Genomic DNA, 13,543 nt, shown 5'->3' on the forward strand with positions numbered 1-13,543 from the left:
GCATCCATGCGCTCTCCACCCACTGCAAGCCAGCGGGCGAGCCGACTCATGGAAGCTGGCTCCACCCCTTCCGGCCACCAGGCCGCCACCATCGACAAGCCTGCGACCTGAAGTTGAGCCACAGTCTCGCCCAGGGCACGCAGGCGGGCTCGAAGGCCCAGCCCGATCTCCTCCACGCTCCAGCCGGAGGTAGTATCTACCTCCTGCCCGACCGCCCGGCACACCTCGACGGCGGTGTCGGCCACGATCTGGGTCTCGGGGAAGAGACCTGGAGTGACGGAAACTAGGACATAAGAGCACAGCAAAAGGAGGAGACGGCAAAAAGACCAAACATAAGACAAGGAAGAGAGACCCACGATGGAAGGCGCCGTCGGTCTCATGAGAGACCTCGAGGACCTCGCACTCCCGCACCTTACTCGCATGAGTAAGGCGGGCAACCTCCTCCTGGAGGGTCGCCGCGGACTCTAGAACCTTGGCCAGCTGCGTGAAGGCGGCGTCCTTGAGGTCCATGTGACAGCCCGATGTCGACGTTCCAGAAGATTCCCCTCTCTTTCCGTTTTCGTCGTGTGTCTATTTATATTGGTCGCATCATCATCGCATCATGCGCTTCATCAGCACTGCATCGGCATCTCCGTTGCCGCCATTTTTCAAAACTTGCATCCGTTGTTAGTTGCCGGTTCGCGACGTCGTCCGTTCTGAGTCCGACCGCACTCGCACGCGCCCGCGGCACCGTCGAAACCCTGTGTTTAAAAGTGCATTTAAAACTTCCTCTAATCGAGGTGAAACTTGGCACGCGGTCGCGATTATATATAGCTAGGCCGCCTGTCGAATTCCGTCGCGATCGGAGTCCGTCTGGTACCCGAACGGTCGACCGTAGAGGCACCGTATTCGGTCTACCGTCGGACGTTTGTCGGTGTTTCAAATCGCGTTGCCGTGCTGCCCGTTTTCCCTCTCATCTCCGCCTAGCCTCTCTACACAATGCACCAACCTGCTCGCAGCCCAGTCCGAAAACCTCCCAGTACCCGGAACACACGGTCGTAACCGTTAGGTCCGGATCAACCCCGTTTTACCCTAAACCATCTCCGGTTTTACAATTGGATACCCCAAACTATATTTCTTGACCGTTCGATTGAATCAGAGTGTCCAGATCAACCCTATCCAAACCACCTACCTATTTAATCTTATCAAACCCTAGGATATGTCCCATCCTACCCTAATTCCACGCGCCGCCTCCCACATCGGGATCCGCCGATCCAATCAAGGTGTCGCTCCCTTGGTTTCCTCCCTGTCCTGTGAGTCGAAGCCCCAGCCCCGTGGTTGACCTCCATGACCGAGCTCGAAGCTCCCGTGCCACCTCAAGCTTGTTCCTTGCCGGCCTTCTGCAGCAGCAGCAACAGCTGAGCCTCAATCTCCTCCTTCAGGCGAGCAGGGCCGCCGGACGCTCGCTGCTTCCCCGAGCTCTTCTGTGCCTTGCTCCTCCTCCTGCAAGCCCCCGATGCAGGCTTCCAAGCAGCAGCAGCTATCCGGCCGCTCTAAGAATCTGCAGGCCGGAGCCACTCGTTCCTCCATGATCGTGTACGAGCAGGAGCGCGTCGCGAGCGGATCAGCCGTCTCCTGTCTGACGCATCCCCGCGGATCCGCAGGACCAACTTCGTTTCTCTCGCCTCTGTTGTCTCTACCCTCCTGCGCTCCATCTTCTTCCTCTGTCCGTCTCTCTCTCTCTCACCTTGGTTCTCTCCCTCTTCTCGTTTGGCAGGGAACAACCAGGTCCATGGGAAGGAGCCCGTCGCGCCATGGAGCTCCGCCACCGGCCGGATGTGGTGCCCCGAGGAATGGATCCGCCCATCCCTACCGCGAGGAGCCGCGCCGGATCCGGCTGGAGAAAACTCCCCCGCGCCATGGTAGCCTCCTCTGTTCCCCGCTGTAGGCAGTTCCCATCAGATGTGAGATTTAGTTTTTCTTATTCTAGATCCGTTCTGCCATGTTAACTTGTTTTAGCGTAGCTTCTGTTCTCCGCCACAATTGGACTAGTAGCCGAGTTGGCAATCATAGCCGACCTTAGTGCCAGGGATCCCGGGTTCGAATCCCAGGCAACCCAAATTTTGCATGTTGTATTTTAATTTTTCTCCTACACGCTACAGTTTGCCTGCAGCAACACTTTGGACACGATACATGCTCTAGCCTGGTGGTCAGCGCCATGTTTGGCGATTCAAGCTCCGAGGGGATCGAATCCCAGGGAGCCCAATTTTATTTTTCCATTGCGTAAGTTCTTTTCCCCCCTTAAATCATGCATACATGGCCACTTGGGCCTGATCCAATCTTGGGCTGCCGCACTATGGTGCAAATCAGCCTTTTGTAGATTTATTTGACGTCTTGCGATTCTATTTTTTTTTCATTTCCAATTTTTTTTGCTAATCCCAGTAAATAGTCGGATATTTAAACCCCCTTAACTTTTGGACCGTAGATCGGATTGCAACGAATTAGATATGTAAATGTGTAGTTTCTCGCGTAGAACCCGATTATATGACTTGCATATTTATTTGTCGTAGTTTAACGTGCCAAACACATAGTTTTGCGTGCTGTTTCAATAGGTTGCGCCCCGAAATTATTTTCTTCGCAAGTCCGGATAACCCGTATGCCTTAGATTAAATGCCCATGTTTTAGGGATCATCTTTTTCCATATTTTTTAGGGAGGTCACTCGTATTTTTGCGTGTAGGGTTTTCCGGTAGTTTATTTTTTCGTATATGGGTTTATTTCCCGCATTTTGGTGTGGTTTTATTTTGTGTTGCAAACCCCGCATATTTTATATGTTTCCGGGGTAGGAAAATCCCGTGGATTTTTCTGTGCAATTAGTTTTAGCTTTTGAGGAAGTTAGTTCTTGCGATATTTTGTCGCGATGGCCTTTTGTTTAATTCGTAGGATTTATTTCGTGCCTCGTTTGAATTAGATGTCAACTAGGGAGTTGATCTTTGATGTTTTGTTTAGCCCCTGGTATTTTTGGTTGCAATAGAATTGCAAGTTTAGGTGTTGTTTGACTGCCCTCAAGTTGCTTGAAATAGTGTTGTTTCAGAGGAGCTGAAATATTTCTATGTCTGGAATCTGTTATTATTTTGTTGCTGTCTTGTCTTGCTTGCATCTTGTGATCTGTAGCTCTTTTGAGGTTGGTCCAATGGAGTTAGTTGTAGCCCTTGTGTTTCTCTAGCATGATGGGAAGTTTCATGCCATTTGGAGCCCTGTAGAGATAAGTTTTTCTGCTGTCAATATGCCTTGAGGCTGAAAACTGCACTTTCATGAGGTGTTTTTCACTAAGTCTGAAATAGTGCGTGAGATGCCATTTTGTGTCTTCTTTTCCTAGTGCTCCCTGCTGCGACGCTAGGTGTTGTTAGTTGTTTGTAGTAGTGCGTCTTGCCCGCTTTCATGCCATGCCTTGCTTGAGCTTATCGGAGTTGTGTAGCCGTAGTTGTGTGGCGTAGAATATGCTATGAGGCTGATTTTGACAGATTGTTGTCATTTCTTGTTTTGCTCGTAGTTTTTGAACCGTAGCTCCGATTTGATCGTGCCCTACATGAAACTTGCTTAGAATCTTGTGTAGTTTCATTTTCTCTTGCTGGTTGTTTGTTTTGATGTGCTTGTAGACGTCGTTGCACACATATTGCATTCATGCCATCATATCTTGCGGTGCTTGTATCTTTTGATCCGTAGCTCCCTTGGAGATGTTCTTTATGTCTAGTTTGCTTGCCTGGACGCGTAGAATCACGTGAACCTATTTGTTTTGCTGTTTAACAACTAATTAAATGCATTAGTTCAGACCTGGACAGAATTGTAAATTAACATGTGAGGTCGTTTCGGAGGTGCTATATGTCATTTCCGACCTCACTTAAAATGCCCAGATAGGTAGTTTAATTTCCGCTCCACCTCTTGCATGTTTGACAACATTAATATTGGCGTGTAGATAACCGGGAGTGAACTAAATAACTGACGTGGAGTTTCGTCAATATGCAACTCGTGCATATTGAACTTCACTTAATGTGTAGTTTTGATTGTGTGGAACTGTCATGCCGTGACTTGCATGTATTCAGTAGCTCATGCATCATATGTGTAGCGCATCGTGTGGTGAATATCGTGTGTTGATGCTTGTTTCCGGTTTCCCCGTCTCGATAGAGTTCCGCAAGCGTGTCGGATGTGAGGACCCGTTCGACTACGTCGGTTCGTCTGCTTCACGGAGTCGTTCTTCTTCCAAGCGGGATCTCAGGCAAGATGATCATTTCCCCAGATACCATTACTATCATTGCCATGCTAGTTATCGCTTCTATCGTTTATGTTTCGTTGCCTACCACCTGTTAAATATCAGCCTCTCTATAATGCCATGATTACCTTCAACCTATTCGACCTAGCAAACCACTGATTGGCTATATTACTGCTTGCTTAAACCCCGTTGATAGCGTTGCTAGTTGCAGGTGCATCGCTTCCATGTGAAAGCATGGGTTCATTGTTATATCACCATATTAATTGTTATTTAACTTAATGCACCTATATACTTGGTAAAAGGTGGAAGGCTCGGCCTTTCTAGCCTAGTGTTTTGTTCCACCTTTGCCCCCTTTAGTTACCGGCTACCGGTGTTATGTTCCACAAATGAGCGCTCCTAACACGATCGGGGTTGTTATGGGGACCCCCTTGATAATTCGTTTTAGATTAAAGCTGGTCTGGCAAGGCCCAACTTTGGTACTACATTTGCCTAATAACCTAATAATAATGCATAGGGACCCGCCGGCACCCGCGGACTATTTTAATCAACCCCCGGGGCAGTGCTCCTCATGAGTGTTGCTCCAAAACAGAGCAGCTTATTAACGCTACCCGGGGCAACTCGGCGTTTGGCGTGGTAACCATAGCTCATCTGTCGTGTCTTGAGAACGAGGTACGCGACTCCTATCGGGATCGTCGACATGTCGGGCGGCCTTGCTGGATTAGTTTTACCTTTGACGAGATATCTTGTGCATCGGGATTCCGGTGATGCTTTGGGTAATCTCAGAGTTGAGGTTTTCCACTAGGGAATCCGACGAGATCGCGAGCTTCGTGATTGAGGATTTCTATGCGGCTTGTGGTAATTTGTGATGGACTAGTTGGAGCACACCTGCAGGGTTAAATCTTTCGGAAAGCCGTGCCCGCGGTTATGTGGCAACGTGGATACTTTGTTTAACACTGGTTCTACATAACTTGAACTTAACTTAGTTAAAACATGCCCACTGTGTGCGTAACCGTGACTGTCTCTTTCGTGAGTTCTTTCTCCGATCGAGGACACGCTGGGCTTGTGTCTGACGTAGGTAGGTGTTCAGGATCATTCTCTTGATCAACCGTAGTTCACGTCCGTTATGCGTAGTTCATTCCCCTCTTTATTATTGTACTCGTAAGTTTAGCCACCAAATATATGCTTAGCCGCTGCTACAACCTCACCACTCAACCATACCTCACCCATTAAGCTTTGCTAGTCTTGATACCTTTGGAAATGAGATTGCTGAGTCCCCTGTGGCTCACAGATTACTACAACACCAGTTGCAGGTACAGGTAAAGGGTACTTGACGCGAGCGCGTTGATTGTTCATATGGAGTTGCTTCTTCTTCTTCTTCTTCATCGGTCTAGGGTGGGTTCCAGGCCGGCAGCCTGGGATAGCAAGGATGGACGTTGTTCTTCTTTTGCCGTTTATTTTCATCCGTAGTCGGACCCTGCTCTTACTCATGATGAATATGTAATGTACTGAGGTGACTCTGATGTAGCTTGTGGCGAGTGTAAGCCAATTCTATATATCTCTTCTTTTCAGTACATGTACTTGTAACGATATCCATTCTTGCGACACGACGAGATGCGCTTCTATCCCTAACGAGGCCCTCGTGCCAAATTGAGGATAGGGTCGCATCTGGGCGTGACAGTCCACCTCCTTGAGGTGAAGCGACACGAGGTTCTCCACGTCGGCAGAGTAGGAGGCATCTTTCTCCTGTAGCGTGGCCCGCAGCCACTCCAACTCAACCCGGTCGGCCGCCTCAAGCTCTTTCTTCTCCGCCTGAAGAATGTCCAGCTGGTCTTGGAGCCAGCCGCCGGCATTGCGCAGGGCGTCACACTCCGCGGCGACCTCGCCGAGCCGGGCTTCAAGCTCGGCAATCCAGCTATTGGCCCCCAGGTGCTGCGTCTGTAGCTCGTTGTATGCCTGTACCCGAGCATCATAAAGCGCCTGCCAAAAGAGAGAAAAAGGGAACAGGATTAAGATTCGACCTGATTAAAAACCTAAACAGCCTAATTCTCGGGGGCTAAACCCAGTGGGTGCGCTAGCGCGCCCCCACTGAAGAAAACTATGCAGGTAAAAAGGCCTCGAAGGGATTAGAACCGGTCGGCAATCAACCCGCCTGATTCTCGGGGGCTACACCTAGTGGGTGCGCTGTCGCGCCCCCACTAACGCCAAGAGAAGAGAAAAAAGTACAAAACAAATCAAAGAAGGCAATGCCTACCTGGGTGCGGGCTTCCAGGCGCTCCATGTCGCTGCATACCACGCGGGCCGACTGCTCCACCTTCAACCGGCTGCTGGAAAACATCATCACCAGCTCCGGTACGCCGGAAAGAACGGTGCCAGCGGGCAGTCGTAGGCGGGCCAAGTTTGCCGCCCGCCATGTCCTCATAGGCCGGCTCCCAGCCCGGCCCTCAGCTCCTGGCGCAACAGGGCCGTGCTGCGGAACGATGATGGCGCCGGCTCCTGGTGCTGGCTCGACAGCCGGCTCGGGCGCCGTCCCTGCCGGCGCTACCTCCTCCGCAGGAGGCGGATGGGCCGCGTCCGGCGCATCCATGGTTGCCTCTGGGGTGTCAGGGGCCGTGTCCAGCGCTGCCAAGTCCAGCTCCGGTGCATCGGGGGCCGCCTCGGCCCTGGGAGAGTCAGGGATCGTCACCAGGTCCACCTGCACCGATGCTGCCGGTTCGGATGGCTGGACCCCCTCGGTCCTTGGGACCGGCCTGGAGGCGGCCTCGCTAGCTGGCTCCCTCCGCACGAGCATGTGCGGAGGGATCATGTCTAGCCTTCGCACGCTTCTCCACCGGCCTCTCGACCCGGCTGGGGCGAGGTTGACCCACGGCGGCCTTCCCCATAGCCGTGTCACACCGGCGCTTGGACTCTATCTCAAGTTCCCTCTGGGCAGCATTAGCTGCTGCCCAGCCAGCCCGCTCGGCTGCGGAGGCGGTGTCTTCATCCGCATCCTCCGCCTGCCTGTCAAGCAAAGCTCCTAAGGAACAAAGCTCATCCCAAGATGGACAAAGGAAACGAGGAGGAAACCGTACCCCGCTACTACAGGGACCTGCCTCCGGCCACCACCACGGCGCCTCTTGGCGCCGACTGCTCGCTGCCCGCCTGGAGGACCCGGCGCCGGCCGCTTAGAGGCCGGCCGGGAAACTGTGGCACCCTTGCCCTTCTTCCCGGCTGCCTCGTCAGCAGCGGTCGCTCCGCCACCTTGACGCCGTCCATGCGTCAGTGTTGGGCTGGTGACCTCCTCCACCTCATCAGAGTCTTCCTTGAAGGCTGCACCAGAACAGAATGAGGCTACCTCCTCGTCGTCTATCCAGTCTGCTATGGCGGGCCGCGTATACTCATCGGACGGCTCGGTCCCTTCCCACTCCATGGGATCCTCTGAGCCGGTGGAGGAGTCTGAGCGGGGTTCCATCATGCCCTCGTCCTCAATCTCGGAGGCCTCGGGCACCTCCACATCGGGAGCGGGCTCACGGAGGGACCTCGAACAGCTACGAAAAAGAATTGAACGAAAGGCTCAGCAATGCCACCAACTTCGAGACAAAACGACAGAGAAAAATGGAGTAAAGCTACCATTAGAGGCGGGTGAGCCCTGTTGAATGGGGACATCCCCCATGTCCATTCCCCGCCCTCATCCATGCAGACGGTGGAGAATAGGTTCACCCTTCGCGCTACAGCACCCGGGGTAAACCTCTTGGTGGATAGCCGGCATGGATCAAGCCGGCCGCTCATCTGGCAGACTAGATGCGGCCGCCTCTGCAGAGGAAGAATCTGGCGGACCACCATGGGGGCGAGAAGGTCGTGGCCGAGGAGGCCGCTCTTCTCCAAGATGTCGAGGGGGGCACAGATAAGCACCACCTCAGGATGCGGCCTGGGAGTCTTTGCATCTCAGTTTCGCCGTGTCGGGGGAGCGATGGCGAACTGGGGCATGTTGAGGGCGTCCTGGGCTGGGTCGGGCTCTTCACGTAGAAGAAACCCTTCTGCCAATGCTTGATGGATTCTTGCAGAGGCATCTGGGGGAAGCCAGACTTCAGGCGATGATGCACCAACGCAGCCCTCACGGCATCATGGGGCGCGACCCCTTGAGGTTCTCCACCTCGGATTTCTCCATGGAGATGGATTGCTGCTTGAAGAAAATAGGCTACGCCATAGATCGACGCGCGGCTCGATCCCCACGAAGCCCTCGCGCAGGACCACGAAGGTGGCCAGGTACAGTATGGCGTTCGGCGCCATATGAGGCGGCTGCAGGCCGAAGAAATGGAGCCATTCGGCGAAGAAGGAGCTAGCCGGGAGCCCGAAGCCCGTGTAGAAGAGCTCGACGAAGACCACGACCTCTCCCGTGGCGGGTGCGGGAGCGGTCTCGGAGCTGGGGAGGCGCACCAACACTTGGGAGGCCGGGGGCAGCCCTCGATGGTGATGAAGCGCCTCGATGTGCCCCTCGCCGACGTCGCTGCCCAACCAGGCTCCCTGCAAGGACGCCTTCTGCACCAACGAGTTCTTCGAGGAAGAACCGGCGGCCATGGCTGTGGGTGGCGAGAGCTCGAAGTAGTCGGTGATATAGCGACGACGAAGATAAAGAAGACGAAGGGCGCGAGCTCTTCTTCTCAGGATGCAGGGAGGAAGAGAGCGCGGATGTAGGGCGAGAAGAGGGGGCGAATGGCTTCATGGGGAGGGGATCCGATGCGCACCGGGCCCCATTAATCCCGTGTATTACAGGCAGTAACGCTTCCCTAAGCCCAACCGCCGCGGAGTAAATCCGCAGAGGATCTCCCGCGCGGAGGCCGAGGGGGCGTCGTGGCCGGACCAAGGGCCCTGGCCCGGTCCCGTTAGTAGTAATCGCCATCATTACGCCAGGCGGGGCCTGGCACGTGGCGTTCTCCGAACAAGTTACGACTAGACCGATGCGACACGTCGAAGCCACCCGGTTTCGAAGCAGGCGTCCTTCGCCGCGAATAGCGGTCAAAATATCAAGACAAATCAACAAGCCGATGAGGCCACTCGCCCGCAGGCGGCACACCTCTCCAGATTCGGGGACTACTGTCGGGGGGATAACCCCAGGGTAGGCTCATCAAGCCTATTCCTTCATTTCCAGCCCAATGGACATCGACGTATGAAGTCTTCTAGCCCGCTAGGCATCACCTTTCTGGCCGGCTAGGCAACCCCTGCCGGCTAGAATTCAGACGGCCTCCTCTTCGGAGCCGGCCTCATCCCGCCAGTCGGACTGGGGAGGAGGCGGCCACACTTAAGCTGGCTGGCCAAGCAGGTTAGCCGACCGAGGATCACGAGTCACATCAGATCGTAAGTCAGGAAGAGACCTCATGATTAAAGGGCGCCCGGCAGGTACGAGCGTCGACAGACACGCCGCTGACCTACCCCGGCTTTGATCCATCACCTAGCATAGTGTCCGACCGTCACACCCCCACTCCATTACTGCAGTCGGCGTGGGGAACAGTGGAGGCGATCGTACTACCTGCCCATGAAGAATCTCGCGGGGCGACGCTCGCGTGCTCAGCGTCAACCTTACGCGAGAGCCTCATTGGCAAGCTGGTGGGTCCTCCAGGCAATCGAGACCATGCAGCCGGCGGGCCCCCCATCGACAAGACAAGACCTTTGTGGGCCACTGGCCAGCCGGCGAAGCTGCCAGATGGGTCCCACACTTGTACCCTTTATCCGTACTGTAGGCCGGCGGGTTCGTCTATAAAACCCGCGAGTCGCCCTCCATGCAAGGTGGCCGATCTTTCACCAGTCATTCAACGCAACACATTCACCAACCACAGAGAGAGAGGTAGAGACGAGCCGACTGCTCCCCTCTTCCTCCTCCCAACACAGCTCCAGGAGCGACATTGTACTCTGTTCCTATACATCAAACACTCCGGCATGATTAGGGGTATTATCTCTACGGAGAGCCCTGAACCTGGGTACATCGTGCGTCCCATGCGTGTACCAACCTCGTTCCCAGCGCCCACCTTTGTCCCTTCAGTTCTCACCGACTTTAGCATACCTATGGCATATGTTGTGAGTATTCACCAACAGTGGGTTTTTTGATTTGCCCTTGTCACTCCTTCTTGTAACCCTCTTCGTCGGCCAAGACCTTTGTCCATCTTTCATTGATTGAGTCTTGTTCTGCTTTGGGCTGTCCTTGCTTTAGCTTAAGACTCCGAGAAGTGGCTATGACATGCCGCCTGAATACTTCCTAATCCAATGGGTCTTCGAGGACGATGAAATCCTCGTCTCCCAAGATCTCCTCCTACTCGATCAGAGGACATCGTTTTTGTCTTCATAATCACCGAGATCGTCAGGTTTCTCCGTATCCATGGAATTTGGTAGGTTGGGGTTGTATTATGGGTTTGTCAATTTCTGGGATTCAACTGGATTCGTCGTATCCTCTGTGTTTAAATTATCCCCGGTACTCATATTGCTTTCCTTGTCATTATGATATTTAGGCTTTTTTGCGTCGGCGACGGCACTTAATGGGCTCATCGCCACTGTTTTGTGCCGGGGTCTCATCATCGCTTTTCATCATGGTGCTTTGGTCCCTAGGGGTGTCCACCATGTAGACGTCGTATGTGGAGGTGGTTGTCAATCGTCCTGTTTCGGGGGGCTGGGTGATTCAATGGAAGAGAAGTCTAAGAGACCGGTTAGATCTTCAATAGTGGTGATGAAGTGGGTGGCTGGTGGGGAATAAAGTTCCACGCACCTAGACCCAAGCCTGGAATGGTCGTGGATCGGGGTTAGCTCGTCCAAACCATCAATAGTTGGGACTTGGGTCATCATCTCATTTGACCATGAGAGATTTGCCGGACTAATCCTCAGAGCCGTGTCAGAGTTGCACTCTGGAGCTTCAGTGTGGGGCATGTGCTCGAGAGATACCTCGGGCCTCCAAATACGATGGTCAGATCCTCGCTCGAAGCCAAATCAAAGTTCTTATTTATTTTGGATTCAATCTTGGGAAGAAGATCCGAAGTTAAGGTTCGAAGTTTTCAAGCTCCTCGGCCAAAGGCAAGATATCGGAGAGGATCAGGCCGCCCCGGTGTTGGCAACGAATTCGAACTCACCAAACTTAAATTCCTAACCCGGGGTGAGCCGGTCAATCTGATAAGGAACCGCATTGATGTGTGTGTGTGGGGGGGGGGGTATTGCTGAAAGCAGATGATTGGTTGGAGATAAAGGTATCTCCCGCCCTGCCGCTATAGCTAGTGACCAAGCGAGCCATAGATCCTTTTTGTGATCTGACATTGGAGCTCTCAATGAAAGCACCAATATCGGTATCAAAACCCCTGATCTCGAGTAGGGGGTCCTAACTTTGGATCTAGGGTTAATGTGTAACAAGAGATGAAGAAGATGATGTTTTACCCAGGTTCGGGCCCTCTTGATGGAGGTAAAACTTTACGTCCTGCTCTTGTTGCTATTGAAGGAGTAGTACAGAGTACAAAGTTGATATACTTCGAAATCGGATGATGTGGTGTAAACCCTAATCGTAATGATCTTATGTGTCCTACAAACTATGGCCCCATGGCTTATATAGATGCCAGGGGGCTATACAAGGTTGGTTACCATAGAAAAGGAAAATACCGATTAATACATCGCCTTGGATTGTACGCCAAGTCTTCAAAAGAGTGCATCTTCAGTCTGATACCTCTACAGACGGTCGAACAGGCCCGGGAGTCCGGCCCAAGAGAATAGGCAGACGACCCGAGGACCCCCTGGTCCCAGACTCCCTCACTCGAGGTCTTCATGATCATGCAAGTTGGATGCACACCCCACTTAGCTTCCATTAAGCTTTCATACACGTACAACTCTAGTGCACCATTTGCATGGCGATCCCTACTGCTAGCATTGACATCTATCGATGGGAATCTCCATAGCCCATTGGTACGACTAGTTGATGTGAGACTATCTTATCCACCTTTTACCCCTTTGTTATCTACCACCATATTGCATTCCACACTTATGTTATGTTTGTGGTTCACGCTCATGTATTTCCTGATGAATAAACATTTGATTCACATTGAAAAGTTTGATCCAATTGCCTTACTTGGACATCGTGGTGCTTGATATTTATATAATTGTGCTGAAGATGGAGCCATGCCTTGCTAATATGATAACATGAACAGGGGTAAACATTCTTTTAGGATCGTATACTTTGAATGATTGATTATTTCGTTGCTTATTCTTATAAATATTAATATGTTGATGTTTGTTAATTCATCATTTCTCAACAAGCATACATATAAATGATTATATATTGGGTAGCATGTCAAATATAAGATTCTGTTTTTATCATTTACTTACTCGAGGAAGAGGAGGAATTAAGCTTCGGGATACTTGATACACTCCAATGTATCTATATTTTTTTATTGTTCCATGCTGATATATTATCATTCTAGGATACTTTTTGGATAATAATTGAACAATTTATATTATTTTTTAGCACTAACCGATTGAACAGTGCCAAGTGCGAGTTGTTGTTTTCTACTTGTTTTTTACTTTTCGGGTTTACATTACCAAATGAACTCCAATTGCACAAATACTTTTCTATGATTTTTCTGGACGAGAAGAATACCTGGAAGCGTCGGGAGAATACTAGAGGCCACACGAGGGAGGCACAAGCCAACAGGGAACAGACAGGAGGGGTGGGCGCTCCCTGATGTCTTGTCCCTCCCTAGTGGCCCCTCTACCTCTGTTCTCTGGCTTACAAATTCACATATATTCCAAAAACCCTAAGGTTGACCGCGAAACACTTTTTCCGCTGCCGAAAGTCCCTATTCCACAGCGATCCCATCTGGAGCTCCGTTCCGGCAACCTGTATGTCTACATCATTTCATCATTCTCCAAGCATTACTCTGTTTGTCAATAACTTAATACATAGAAAGGCAAGCATAGAAGCGCTCTTGAAGTAGAGTAATAGTAGTAGCTGCAGGCAGGAGTCGGCCTATTTGCTTCGAGACGTGATGCCTATATACACATGATCATTACTGTCAAAATCGCATAACTATCCGCTTTTCACTCAATTTTTTAACAGTTATTTGTTTAACCACCGTATGTTCTTTCATGGGAGATGCCACTTGGTAACACTACGGCCCCGGTCTATTGACTTATATATTCACAAATTTTTTATTTTCCTTGTTGTTCTTATTTGTATTTTATTTTATTTTGCAAGTTATAATTATCTACAATTATCTACACACCTCATTTTCTTGCAAATAACGATATCAAGGGGATTGACAACCCTCTTGCCCGTGTTGGGTTCAAGTTATTTGCTC

Source organism: Hordeum vulgare, chromosome 5H (assembly GCF_904849725.1).
Source record: "Hordeum vulgare subsp. vulgare chromosome 5H, MorexV3_pseudomolecules_assembly, whole genome shotgun sequence".
NCBI lineage: Eukaryota > Viridiplantae > Streptophyta > Magnoliopsida > Poales > Poaceae > Hordeum > Hordeum vulgare.